Source organism: Lissotriton helveticus, chromosome 3_1 (assembly GCF_964261635.1).
Source record: "Lissotriton helveticus chromosome 3_1, aLisHel1.1, whole genome shotgun sequence".
Lineage (NCBI taxonomy): Eukaryota > Metazoa > Chordata > Amphibia > Caudata > Salamandridae > Lissotriton > Lissotriton helveticus.
In genome coordinates this window covers 1,790,974,644-1,790,988,181 of record NC_136061.1, presented here as the reverse complement: position 1 = coordinate 1,790,988,181, position 13,538 = coordinate 1,790,974,644, and the positions used below count along the sequence as shown (strand labels likewise).

At 42.7% G+C, this 13,538-nt stretch overlaps 1 protein-coding gene across 1 annotated transcript in view; it reads left to right on the top strand.

Moving 5' to 3' along the window:
- Positions 1-13,538, top strand: part of LOC144823814 (uncharacterized) — a 77,319-nt gene that overhangs the window by 55,438 nt on the left and 8,343 nt on the right. The window lies entirely within an intron of this gene.

Sequence of the window (13,538 nt, the reverse complement as noted above, 5' to 3'; positions counted from 1 at the left end):
ATTTGACAGTCCATGAAAATTACGGACAGTTGGTCACCCTAATTCCCCATGTCCTTTCTTAGTATCTTTCCAGCAACTGTTGCTGTTCCTGTTTATTTTCAACCCAAACCAAAAAAACGTGTTTCTTAGGCTGCCTTTGGCCAAAACATCCTCTATGCTGCAACACCTCTTAATTTACAGTGTAAACAGTGGTGCTTGCTTGGAGAACTTTCTGCACAGATGTGATGGAGAAGTGTGGCTCACTGGTCAGAAGCGGCATACCCTGAAGCAGAGGTCGGCCCGGGACCAGGGTTCAATTCCCGACTCGGCAGGGTCTTGGGTCAATGTCCGCGGACTCGATAATTCTCGCTTAGGTGCCTACGCTAACCATGGGTCCCACTCTGCAACTCTTGGCAATAGCTTGCTTAATCTCCACAACGGCCCCAGCAACGCCGGGGATGCCTGGCTTAACCTTGGGGTGCCCTCTCACAGGGAAAGCCAGGACGGGTTCCCCAGCGGTATACAGCGCCAGGACACCACGTAGCGAGGTAACAGTGCGCTTTACAAGTATACTTACAATACAATACAATTCACAGATCATCTTCAAACTGTGAAAGATGACAAAAGGGGATCCTGCCGGGCAGCTCATTTAGTCCTATTCAGTCCGTCCATTCAGATTGTTGAAGCCTCACCTGCCGACCCATCCCACCCTTCAAATTTCAGATGTTGCAGTAGTGCAAGGAGGAAAATAGCCTCCTTCAGGCAGCACCATGGTTAGAAAACAATGCACAGACAATGACAATGCAAGACTTTCTTTTGCTTTTCCCACAGATCTAATTGTAGTTTAGGAGTGTGCGGGTCCTCATAATGAATATGCTGAAATTAAAGTGGAGCTGCACAGCCGCACCTAAAGGGGAACAACGTTTATGAGTACAGTACTCCCCTTGGCAGTGAACAAGTGCCGGTATTAAGGGGAAAAATATCAAAGTGCCGGTACTCAGTACCTTTGAGTACCGGCCCATTGAGCACTGGTTATATACGACTGATTTTGGAGTTCAGAACAGATATTGGCTTAACAACCCACAAAAACTGAAAACCGTGGCGTGTTGACACATTTATACACCGACAACACTGCTTTTATTTAGTTTTAACACAAGAGGGTACATTAAAATTCTGGGCCTTCCCAGGGATGAGTTCGAGCAATTGCAATTGAACTAAATGTAATGAAAACGACAATGGTTTATTTTAAGAAAGGAGAAATTCAGGTGGTAACTAAAAAAATCAACATCTGAAAGTTTAAGTTTAACTGAGAATTGTGATTGCATAGGAAGATAATTGTTAATCTAACTGAACCCAGCAAGCATGGAAAAATCAGCAGGCTTCTTCTGTGCAAGTTTACCTTTTGCCAATATTTTCTATGCACGACGAATATGTGAAGACTAGTTCTCAATACATTTACATTTCCTGGATTTTTTTCAATGTGCAATGATAATCTGGAGTAACAGAACCCCTTCTCTTCAAAGCACATTTTATGCTAAATCAATGTGTTAGTGCTAAACAAGTTTCAAGTTTCAAGTTTTATTTATTTATGATTACGGAACTCACATGAGATCCACATAAAAGACATAGTATTACATTCCATAAAGTCTTGAATAAGAAATATTACATTTACATAGAATAATAAAAATATAAAAAATATACAGAATAAACTGGACGTCGAAACTACCACCTAATACAGATTAAAAAAACATTTAAAAAAGTTATACAATTTAAAACAGAACATTTCATTGGGGGGGTTGTTCATGGCCACAATGAAAGCAGTAGCAGACAGAATATTCAATTGGAGACAGAGGGGTCTTAGCCACTTTCGCCTATACGACATTAAAGCTGGGCAAACAAAGATAACATGGAGCAAGTCCTGATTTTTCATATAGCAGAGATCACATAAAGCTGATGAACCATACCATCTGGATAAGAGAGATTTCAAAGGAAGTAAGTCCTGCCTTAGTAAAAACAATAGCCGCCTGACTCCATGAGGGATGTTCCAATGAACATAGGATTGCGCTTTCCTCACCAGACAGGAATCAATAACTGGAGTGGTGCCTTTTTTCAGAATACGAAACTCTCTATCCAGTCTAAACCCTAATTCCCAAGATGCGGACTTCAGGAGGGATTTCAGCTGATATGCCGATAAAGAGAATAAAACAGCTTCATCTAATTGTAATTGGCTCACAGCATATCTAAAAAAAATTAGAATTAAAGAATGATCATTAAAATTCCCCAGCAGCTCAGTTTTTATGAGATGTCTTAACGTGCCAGGCTCACCCATTGCCAGGCTAAAGACCCAGCGCACACTCCCCGCTAGACCTTGAACCCAGCTGCTACGTAAACCGAATTCCTGTCTAAGAGCAGCTGTTGAACTAGCTGTGTTGACAGATAAAAGGCTACGTAGGATTTTACCTTCAGAGGAGTTCAAGAAGCTCCAACTTTTCATATCGATTAACTCCATTCCGTAAAGTAAAGAGGCAGGAATTTTTGCTCGATATACCTCCAGCAGTATCGAAAAATGTCTTCTGCCTGTGGCCTTATATAGAGACACCAAACTCTTTCCCTGGACAATAGCTTTCCGGATGTTATTAGCTATGTGAGCTTTTTCACTTAAGTTGCTCGTAACAATTTTGCCAAGAAAAGTATAAGATTTCACTATTTCCAATTTTTGCCCCCCCACGGTCCAACGAAAGTTAGCATATTTAGAATTCTTCCTGCCCGACAAACACATCACTTTATTTTTTGCGATATTTATCAGCAAATGATGCTTTCCTGTGTACTTGTGTAAGGCATGCAGGCGATTATTCAACCCTTTAGGCGTTAGGTCAAGAATCAAAATGTCATCAGCATACATAAGACATACGATTGGGGAGCCCCCCAAATTCGGAGCAATACCTGTGCTTGCAGAGAGAACCTGGGGTAGATCGGCTATATATAGGGAAAACAGCAAAGGAGCCAATAGGCAGCCTTGCTTTAACCCATTGGCTGTGGAGATAATTCTAGATAGTCCTCTTTCCCCACCCAACAACACTCTGCACCAGGTATCTGAATGCAAGGCACGACTAATCTGATGAGAGTGAATGGCATCCCCAAATCGAATAACTTTCCCCACAGCAATGTTCTATCCACTTTATCGAAAGCTGTGGAGAAATCGATAAAGGCGCCATAAACTCGCTCTCCACGGACCTTAACATATTTCTCCGTTACAACCTGGAGTGCAGTCAGATTATCTAGGGTACCGTGCCTTTGCCTAAAACCGGTTTGTTCATAAGGTAAAATTTCGGCCATAGACACCCAATCGTTAATTAAATTAAGAAGACATTTTGCAAAGACCTTACCAATAGCATCTAATAGAGCGATTTGGCGATAATTTTGAGGTAGATCTCTAGCCCCTTTTTTAAAAAGAGGGACTAGCATGCTCCCTTTCCAAGATGGGGGAACGGTTCCACTAATAAAACAAAATTTAAACACTGGGTAAAGGATTTTACTCCATAGTTCGCTCTGATGTTTTAAAGCAGAAATAAGGACCTCATCCGGACCCATCGCGCCAGAAGAGCGCATGCCCTTGATAGCTAATTCGATATCCTTTTCGGACGGTGGATCATAGGGAAGATGGTCCTCATAGAGAGAAGCAATATCCCGTTGCAAGCCATTACTGCTATACAAATGCTTAATATATTGAACCCAAGTCTGCTCATCAATAGAAATTGGCGTGGGACTGGATCTAGAACCACAACCTTTGCCAATTAGTGACCAGAATGTCCTGGCTTGACCCTTATGAGAGGATTCCCGGAGTTTGATCCATAGAGAATCTTCCTTATCTCTTTTTAATCTAGCCTTCAACCTTGATCTCCTTCTTTTTAACAGGACTAATTTATGGTGCCTTTCCTGGTTAAATAATAAATATTGACCCCTTATCAATTTACTTATTTCAATATTTAATTGCCGAAGTGGTTTGGGGAATACTTTAGATTTTTTTAATAGGAGGGACTTTCTTTGCTGTTGAGATTACTAATTCCCAAAAATCTGAAAAACCTAGTAGTTCCCTCCCGTCCCATTGGGACAAATTCTCCACAGTAGATACCAAGGTACTCAGCAGACTCTTGATGACCCCAGAATTCCAGTAACATTTCCCTGACTTGGCTCTAAAATTCACCAAATCAGTATCAATGTGCCTGGAATCCGACAGGGGAGGCTTGAGATCAACTGTAACGGTCAACACCTTGTGGTCGCTTAGTTCAGAATAAACAACCAAAACATCCTTCAGGAAAGAAAAAAAGGAGCTATCTGCTACTACATAATCAATAATTGATTCTCCATTTTTTGATTTATGTGTAAAAGCTGCAGGGATGTCACAGGGGAGCCTACCATTTCTTACTAGGCAATCCACCTTAGAAAGACCTTCCAAAATTAATTTCCCTCTTTTGTTGGACTTAATATTCGCCGGGAACTGAGCTTGTGGAATATGGAGGGATTCTTCCTTAAGCTTATTCCTGAACAAATCAAGGCCACAATTAGAAATTTTGCAGTTGAAGTCCCCTAATAACAATATATGTGGAGGGGATGGAGCGTCCATAAGTTTAGATATAAAGGAAAAAAGCGACTTTAGGCCAACATTAAAACAAGTGTCAGGAGGAATGTAAGTGTTTATTAGGACAAGCGATTTATATGGGCCATCCTTAACCAAATTTTTCAAAGTTATTGCCTGGAACAATTTATTTGGCTATAGAAAATGGGAAAAATTCCAATTAATCTTATTGGAAAGTGAACATGCTATTCCACCCTTCGCGTGGCCTCTCCTAGAGGGAAGTGCACTACCATCTAAAACAAAATACTCTTTTTCCATCATTAGTTTTCCTTCCACCCAGGTCTCCTGAAGGCAAATAACATCAGCTTCTAGGGATTGTAAGAATAACAATTTTTCCGGACTATTCTTGAAACCCGCAATATTCCAAGAAATAATTTTCAAATCAGTGTTAAAAATGTAAATGCGGTTTAAGGGTAGAGGTGGATTTGCTTGAGAGAACGCCAGGCAACCAACTCCATTTAGATATGTCATCCATCAAAACTGGTTTAGAAGGAGGAGGGTTTTTATAAAGTACTTGTCGTTCGTTTTTTGATACGCAAATTTTTAAATCCTCAGTTTTAGCTGAGGACCAGTCTGTAGGAACCGGATTTACTCTGTGGATTGTTGACAAGTTAGTGGATAATTTGTTACCCTGTTCCTCAATGAAGAAAGGGGTAACATCTATCCCTCTAATTTGTAGTTCCTCTGCCCAGTGTAAGATGTGATTTAATACCAGTTTAGAATGGAATTTACCCTGGCTGTTTTCCCCAAGGTGGAATTCAGAAGTGATACCAAGTCTAGATCGGAAGTTTGAATTAGTTTTAGACTTTCGATCTCTCGGAAACATTTAAGAAGTGCCGATCTATTTAAAATAAGATCGGTATCAAAAAGAGGAATAAAATCTAAGAAGGCGGTATCTACACTTTCTTTCTCCTGAATAGACAAAATGGGGACAGGCTCAATTACAGGAAAATCATGAAATGGCTTAGCCAGAGGATTAAGGTTTGGAGGTAAAGCATTTACGGGAAAAATCGATTCAACAGGTCGAGAATAGCTCGAGGGTCCTGCAGAATCACTAGTAATATTCACATGGTCCCCTTTGGATACACAAGTTGTGTCATCAGGTAAGTTAAGAGACAACTCTTTCGGGCAGGATTTTTCTAGCGAGGCCTCTAAGTTATTTTCAAAATTATGTTTCCTCTGTCTTTTTTTATAGAATCTTCAGACAGGTTTCCTTTTTTTTGCTCTATTCTCTTTTTTGCATTGTAGGAGCTACCTTGTCATAATTATTTGGGGGATCAATACGTGCCTCTTTTTCTTTTTTTATATGCGGGGTAAATATAGGAAATACAGGAGGCATTTCCATATTTTGCATGTCGACTGAGTCTATCAAGGGTTCTATCACTTCATCAAGGATGGCGATACAATTGCCTCCAGCTGACACTACATTGTCGACAATGAGACCCACCGGAATAGCCGCTAACTTATTTCCAATCCGACCATCGGAAACGAGATTCGAGTCCCTTTGAGCTGGGTCTAAAATTTCCATCTCCTTTGTCAGCCTCTTGTCTTTACTCGTGTTCACCAATAAGTTGTCAGACTCAAGATGCGACCTGAGAACGGACCCACCTTTATTATGTAATAGCACCCTAAGAATTTGGGTTACCGTATCTAGGACGCAATCTGAGCCTCCAACACATTTTTCCAGTAAACGTAGAATGGATGATAACAAGTATTCTAAAGAAGACAAAGATTTAGAAATTAAATTATCATTGCCAATCGGAGAACTCGGAAGGATGTTATTCAAATTAGTGCCAGGGCTAGAGGTGAGGTTTAGCTGAGCTAGTGAAAAATCTAATTTATTAGAAGGAGTGCTGCTGTGAAGATGGAGCCTAGGGGTTAGAGGAGCTTCATTAGCATTTGTATTGACCATAGCTTTAGCATGAGCGAATTTCAAGTACCTCTTTTGGGACTCTAAATCAATATCAGGTAATGTAAAATCACCCTCCGGAATTACGGGGGTGTGAGAAGAGCCAGGAGAGACTTTTGATTCCTCCTTAATCGGATGTGTTGGATTAAGCACTGTTGACTCAGGTAATTTTAAGAAAATGTCATTAGAGGTTTTTAAATTATTAAAACCAGAAGCCCCAAAAGGGAGCTCCATTTGCCTCTGTAAATCTATCAAAACAAGAGGGGGACCCCCCACTATTTCAGAGGAGGGTTTCCCAAGATGGAGCGATAATGGAACCTCAATCAAATTGATATTATCCTTAACAGGGAGAGAAACTGCCTCTGACTCTTTGCCCTTTAATTCGTCGGGGTTTGGGGCATCCGACACAACTTTATCCTTTCCCCTTTCCCATAAACTGTACAGTTGACATTGACCTTTCAATTGCAGGGTAGAATTAATTTTATTCCCCTGGGGATTCGATTTCGTTTTAGAACCTGACCTCCCCACTAATACTCGACCTGAACGAAGTTTTTTTGCCGTCATATTAAAAAAACAGAAGAGTACAACAAAAAATGCAAAACAATAATATATCACTCTTAGCCAGGAATAGGATAAGTTTAATGAACAGAGAGAATAAAACAAAAGCCAAAGGGACGGGGCCCAGCCCAGCCTACTTCAGCCTCTGACGGCCGCAGACGGTCCCGCCCTTGTCCCGGGCTTCTCCTGGGACGCTCCCAGCGCGCTCCCGCGCAGCGGTACGGTCTTCTGTATATGAAGGCTAGAGGTGTGGACAAGGGGCGTGGCAGGCAGGCAGGGAGAGCGGACCAGGTGATGTTGCACGGTCAACAGGGGCTCCTGGGAAACGGAGTCACTGTATGCTCGCAGCCCTGTTGCCTGTTAAGCCCTCACCTTCCCCGTGCTCAGCGCTCCAGTGCGCGACCAGGTGCAGACAGCCGCAATGTCCTTGGCCAGCGATGCGGGACCCGCGAAGTGGGTCCGGCGAGTAGTTGGTGAGTCCTCGGGCAAAACAGCAGCGTCGAGAAAGCAAAGCAGTTCAGTTGTTCCTCCACACAGAACACAGCCGGAAGGTAATAACGTCCCCCTAAAAAAGGATATGTATGACCCAAACTGTCACATAAGTCACGATTGCCACATAAATGAGGCAAAGTGAAACAATATGCAAACTTTGCAAAATTCTGACGTTTTCCCTAGACCGTCATAAATGTTGGGAGAAAAAAAACATCACTACTTCATAAACTGCTCATTTAAAAGATTGAAGGTTTGATATGTAAAATTTCCATTCTCAAAAAGGCATTCCAAAATTGCACATTGCCTTTTTGCAAAAGGAAAATAATTTTGTAAACTGATTGCTAAAAGATTGGTTCATGAATTCTGAATCATAGTAGGTCGCAGTCTGAACTTCTTCAACAGTATTCAGGAAGTAGGTTCTGAATTGCAGCTCACTATGGCCCAGATGCATCAAGGTAAAATCCACTCGCAAAGGGGCAAATTCTCAGAATCTGCCCCTCTGCGACCGGTATTTATGCATTTGGGATGCATCATCCCAAATGGATAAATCGCTATTTGCGATTGCATTTAAGCTATCTCAAATTGAGATTCCTTAAATGCAATGCATGAATGTAAAATAGCAAGCGATTTCGCTGATAGGGGTCGCTATTTACCGTGAAATCAAACTTCATGGTAAATAGGGAAAACTGTGAAAAGTGCATCTTTCAAAGTTGTATGTTACACACACAAATGTCCTTGGGACATGTGTGTGCGCAATACCAGTGTACAGGTCAATTTAAGGGGTGTAACAGGGTGTCCTTTGGACACCCGTCACCCTTGAGATTGCATTCTTAAATTGCGATTAGCTAATTACTAATCGCAAATTGAGAATTCCTCCCTATTCATTCCTATGGGCCTCTTGGCCCATAGGAATCAATGATATGTCATTCCTTATTTGCGAATCACACTCTGCGAGTCGCAGATAAGGAATATTTAGGAATTGCTAATATTTTAGCAAATCCTACATGCATCTGACTTTGCGAGTCCCTAAATGCGAATCGTTAAACTTCGCAATTAAGGACTCGCAAAATCAAACGTTGATGCATCTAGCAATAAGATTGGGCACCGTCACAGGCTTGCTGGAGTAGTGAGGTTCAGAGACCTCTTTTACTGTGATGGCATTTTAATAAGATAACGTTTTTTTGCTTTTTAATGCAGCTTGCTTTCCTTAAAGGAAATGTGACAGCATTTATAAAGGAACATTCTTTTTTTAAAGTTTTTTGGGGAGATAGTAGTGGTTCCCTGGAACACAGCCTACTCTTAACATTGTTTTTATGTTTAACACAGTGGAATGGCCCCAAGAAGACTCTTTTCCTTTTGCAAATGTGTTACCACCCCAACTTGGGAGTCAATGGCTTTTCAATGTTTTGCAACTAGATGAATACAACACTTAACAAATTGGTATTTGGAAATGTCGCCCTAAACATGCTTCTTCCAAATAGCGATTCCCTATAAAGCTGTAAACCTATTTTTCGATTCGGTAGCCTATTGCTGAATCACAAAATGGCTTCAGTAAATAACAAATAGTGATTTTGCTGTCACAAACCCTGTAATATTGCAAATTGCAAACTTTGCGACTGCAAAATATCTCTTTACATCAGGTCCTCTGTACGGCCCAGGAGAAATTGAAAATACTGCATGCACATGATGTGGCCCTGCAGTAAAAATACGCAATGTGTGAAACAATATCCTACACCACAATACAAAAATAGTGCAGATGGGAGCCAATTTCTAACATAATGAAAGAAAAACACAAGGAGGATAACCAAACACTGCATGGTTTTTAATCAGATATCCACAGAAAAGAAACAGATTGTGTCAGAAGTCTTTCTATGTTAAAAGTAAAGAAAGTTATTGATTTAAAACTAAATAGTGTGAAATTATTACAATATTCCAAGTTTGACTGTGTAGCATTTTCAATGGCATGTATTTATTGGTGTTATAAATGACAAATCCGAAACAGCCACAGTGTCATTGTTACAAAGATTTTGTATTTATGGGTCTATTTGAACATGAATATCAGTTAGAGATAGTCAGGGGTAGCTATTCTTACCCCTGTCCTGTCCTTCGGTAATCCTGCACTGTCCTTTCTACTAGGATCCCAAGGTCATGAAGGCAGTGACCTGGACACAAAGGACCTAATTAAGAGTTTGGTGGGCAGGTTACTCCATCACAAATGTGTTGGATATCCCATCTGTTGAATTACGAGTTTCATTATATCCAATGGAATATAATGGAACTTGTAATACGGGGGACAGGATATCCATCACTTTTGTGATGAAGTAACCCACCCATCAAACTTGTTATTAGTCCCAAAGTAAGCGGTTATGTTTACTGCCCATAGCTTTGCCTACTTGACCTTCCAGTAACCCCTCAATAGTAAATAAGAGGAAGTAGAGGGGTTAAGGAAGGGACAGGTAAACAAACCTTAGATGTCATCAGCGGTTGAATAGTGTGTGATGTCACTTCTTCTACCCTTGGCATTTTGGTGCATGTATATTCTTATATTTAAACCCTTGTTCCTTTAATAGTTTTATGGCTGCCTAAGTGTGTAAAGTGTGTGATGGTTTACTACACTACTACACTCTCTAATCCAGATGTGAGGCAGAGCTCCAGAGTGTTTATATTGATACAGATATATTTATGATACTATACCTACTGATACTTTTGAAAAACTGTGGTCTAAGGAGAGGCCTATGGCGGCCTCTAGCAAGCCTGGTCTGAGTAATTTAAGCCCAGGCCGCTAGAGGACCCCATAGGCTTCTTCTTAGATCACTGTTTTCCAAAAGTATTATACTTTACCCCTGGTCTCACTACGGGTTGACCTTGTTTCCTTAAACTTCACTATACCTACTGAGGCAGATGTGGCCCACCTTTTGATCTAGATGTGGATCAGTTCTCGGGGTAGGATGGATTCTCATCCAGAGATAGGCTGGTGCTAAAATTAGTACAGACTCTGATCCCGATGTGGATCATTGATGAGGATACACTCTCTGCTCTATATGTGAGACAGTGATCCAGAATTTTTAGACTGATAAAGATATGGGTCAGTGCGCATGATGTTATAGACACTGATCGAGATGTAGGCTATAGATGATCTACATGTGGATCATCACTCAACTACTACACTTTTTCATTTAGATATTGGAGGGTGTTAAGGATATTGCACAGTCATTCAGATGTGAGTTATTACTAGGGTAATACAAGCCATTATCAAAATGTAAGTGAGATTGTTAGACTTGGTCCATTTTGCAGGGTCATCCCTGAACTTTTTGCCTCCCTCCTGGTATTTTTTCTGAGCTGGTGTTGGTGGGTTTAGGCCTCTGGGCACTTTATCACTGCTGTCCAGTGGTAACGTGCATGTGTTCTCTATGGTCACAGTGTTAAGATTTATCTACACCTGTTTGGCATATTTAATATACCTATCAGTCCCTTGTAAAGTGGTATCTCATATACCCAGGGCCAGTAAATTAAATGCTACTTTTGGGCTTCAAGCAGCGCTGCTTGCGCCACCCACCAAAATAGCCTTTCAAACCTGTCTCAGGCCTCTGCCATTGCAGGTCCTGCACGCGCAGTTTACTACGGCTGTGACGTGGCACATAAAGTGGTTGCCACTTCTGTACCTCCCATTTTACTACACATCAGCCAAACCTAAGGTAGACCCTAGCTAGCCCTATGAGCAGGGTACAATGTAGGTAAAAGGTTAAATGTGTCTTAACTGTGTGGCATGTCCTGGTAGTGACAAACAGCCATTTTGGTGTCTCAATATTGTGAGGCAGCCCTCTCATAGAAGTGCATTGGGGTTTCTCTGATATGTATTTCAGTGGTAATTCCTGATATGAGAGGAGTAGCGTGATCAAGTTTGGTGTGTTTGGAATAGTGGTAATAAATGCTGCTTAATGGTGTTCGCAGATTTATTACCACTTTTTTAGAAATGCCACTTTTAGAAGTGGCCCTTTGTGTGTGCTTTGTGTCTTTGTGCCTGCCTGTTATGTATTGCATGTCTGGCTCTGGATGACAGGGGCTGGGAGGTGCAGTGGCTCCAGAGGGGCTGGGTGAGTCAGCGGTAGGTTGAATGGGCTGATCTGCATTTGGATTAGTTGGAGGATTAGCTACTGAACCACAATAGGACTGTGCCAGCCTTCCACAATGCTGGCTCTACCCCCTTGTGGTGTGTCTGGGGCAAGAGCCTACCCTAACAGTAAGGGTATTTGTGCATAGGAAAAGGTGAATGTCAGTAGCTCCCAGAACTGGTTTGGACAGGGCACAGAGCCCTGTGCCAGGGGGTAGAACAAAGACATTTGCATTATAAATATTGGGGCTTTGACCTCATGTCTGTGTTGAACAGGTGCTTACTTGGAGCTGAAGGACTGCTTGGTGCCAGGAAGAACCACCACAAAGGACTTCCCCCTTCATGGCAGTTCCTCCTGGCACCCAGCAGCCCTTCAGCTCCAAGTAAGCACCAGTTCCACACTGACATGTGGTCACAGCCCCCTTAGCAGAGGACCTTGTGAGCTGGCCTGCCTGGGCTCAGCTCTGGCCCTTGTGACTTTGAAATCCGGAGCAGGGTGAGCGCGGTGCTCCACCTCGTGCTATTTTTGGAGCGCTCTGCTGGGACAGGAGAGATGGTCCCTTGTACTCGCAGTGGCGGACAGAAAGAGCATGAAGGAGCGCTCTTGTCTGTGCAGCTCTGGTGGCCTGCCCAGTGCGGGGTGGAATGTACATTATTGTTCGAGCCTGAGGAGTGGGCTACATCTGTCAAGGTGCTGTGGGCACATTGACCAGACAGCGGCAAAATCAACTGAGACTTTCGCTCCTGGTTGTGGGCAGGGCAGTGGCCGCGAACAGAAACAGCCGCGAATAGCGGCTGGAAGTCGCCTGGCTGTGCGCGGGTCTCCTTTGACGACAGAGGCACGTTTGGAGAAAAGAATGCTCCCTGCTGGGATTGGAAGCAAACTTGCAGTGAGAGGGGCTGCCAGAGATAAGAGGAGAGCCTCCTGAGCCCCGAGGAGACCAGGGAAGCTGTCAGAGGAGGAGCAGGAGTGGTCACACCGCCCTTTCCCTCTCGCCCCGAATGTTCAGGTATTTCTTTCAACCCGGGCAGCGGTGGTGAAGGGCTCCCTAGTGCTGACATTGTTCAGCTGCCCCACATGGTCGCGCCCAGCTGCAGCCTTACCGCATATTGGGGACATTTGGATTGCCAGCATCCCTGGAAACATTGAGGCGATCCCCCACATTCCTCATACTGTCACAGCTGTGCCGCATAGTCGCAGGCAGCTTCTCATCTCCTGATGATTGGGGGCATGATGTACTGGCCTTATGTGGGCCCCCCGGAAAGTGTACTAAGGTGCCCTGATAAGAATACGCATGGTGGGCTATGCTCAGTACCAAGGTTAAGGTTTATGCCTAAGAGGGGCATGATGAGTGGTGATGTTGCACTACATTTCTGCTGACTATATTTTGCATAACATGCTAAGTAATGCCATGATATCTACGCATAACGTGTTCATGTTTCTGTGGTAAGGTGTGCCCTCTGAAAGTGGGTACATCGGTGCACTGTTATTAATGCGGTTAATGTGCAAATGTACTATGCTTAGTGTCAATATTTGGGTTAGGCCTAACGTGTGGGTGATAAGTGCGCCATTACCAGTAGTTACTGTTTGTCTCCACTAATTGTGAGTTGTGATATGATGACAGTGTAGTGTATATAATCCCTGTAAAGTAATACCTAGTGCCAGGTGGCAGAGTTGCATATATATATATTTGTGATTACGTTCTGCGTTTTATGAGTAACACAAAGGCTATTATTGATACAACCTTGTGTGGAGTTTCTTTTGTGGTGTGCATAGTCTGTCACTGCTGTGTGTATGTGTTGCGCAAATGCTTTACACATTGCCTCTGGGATAAGCCTGACTGCTCATGCCA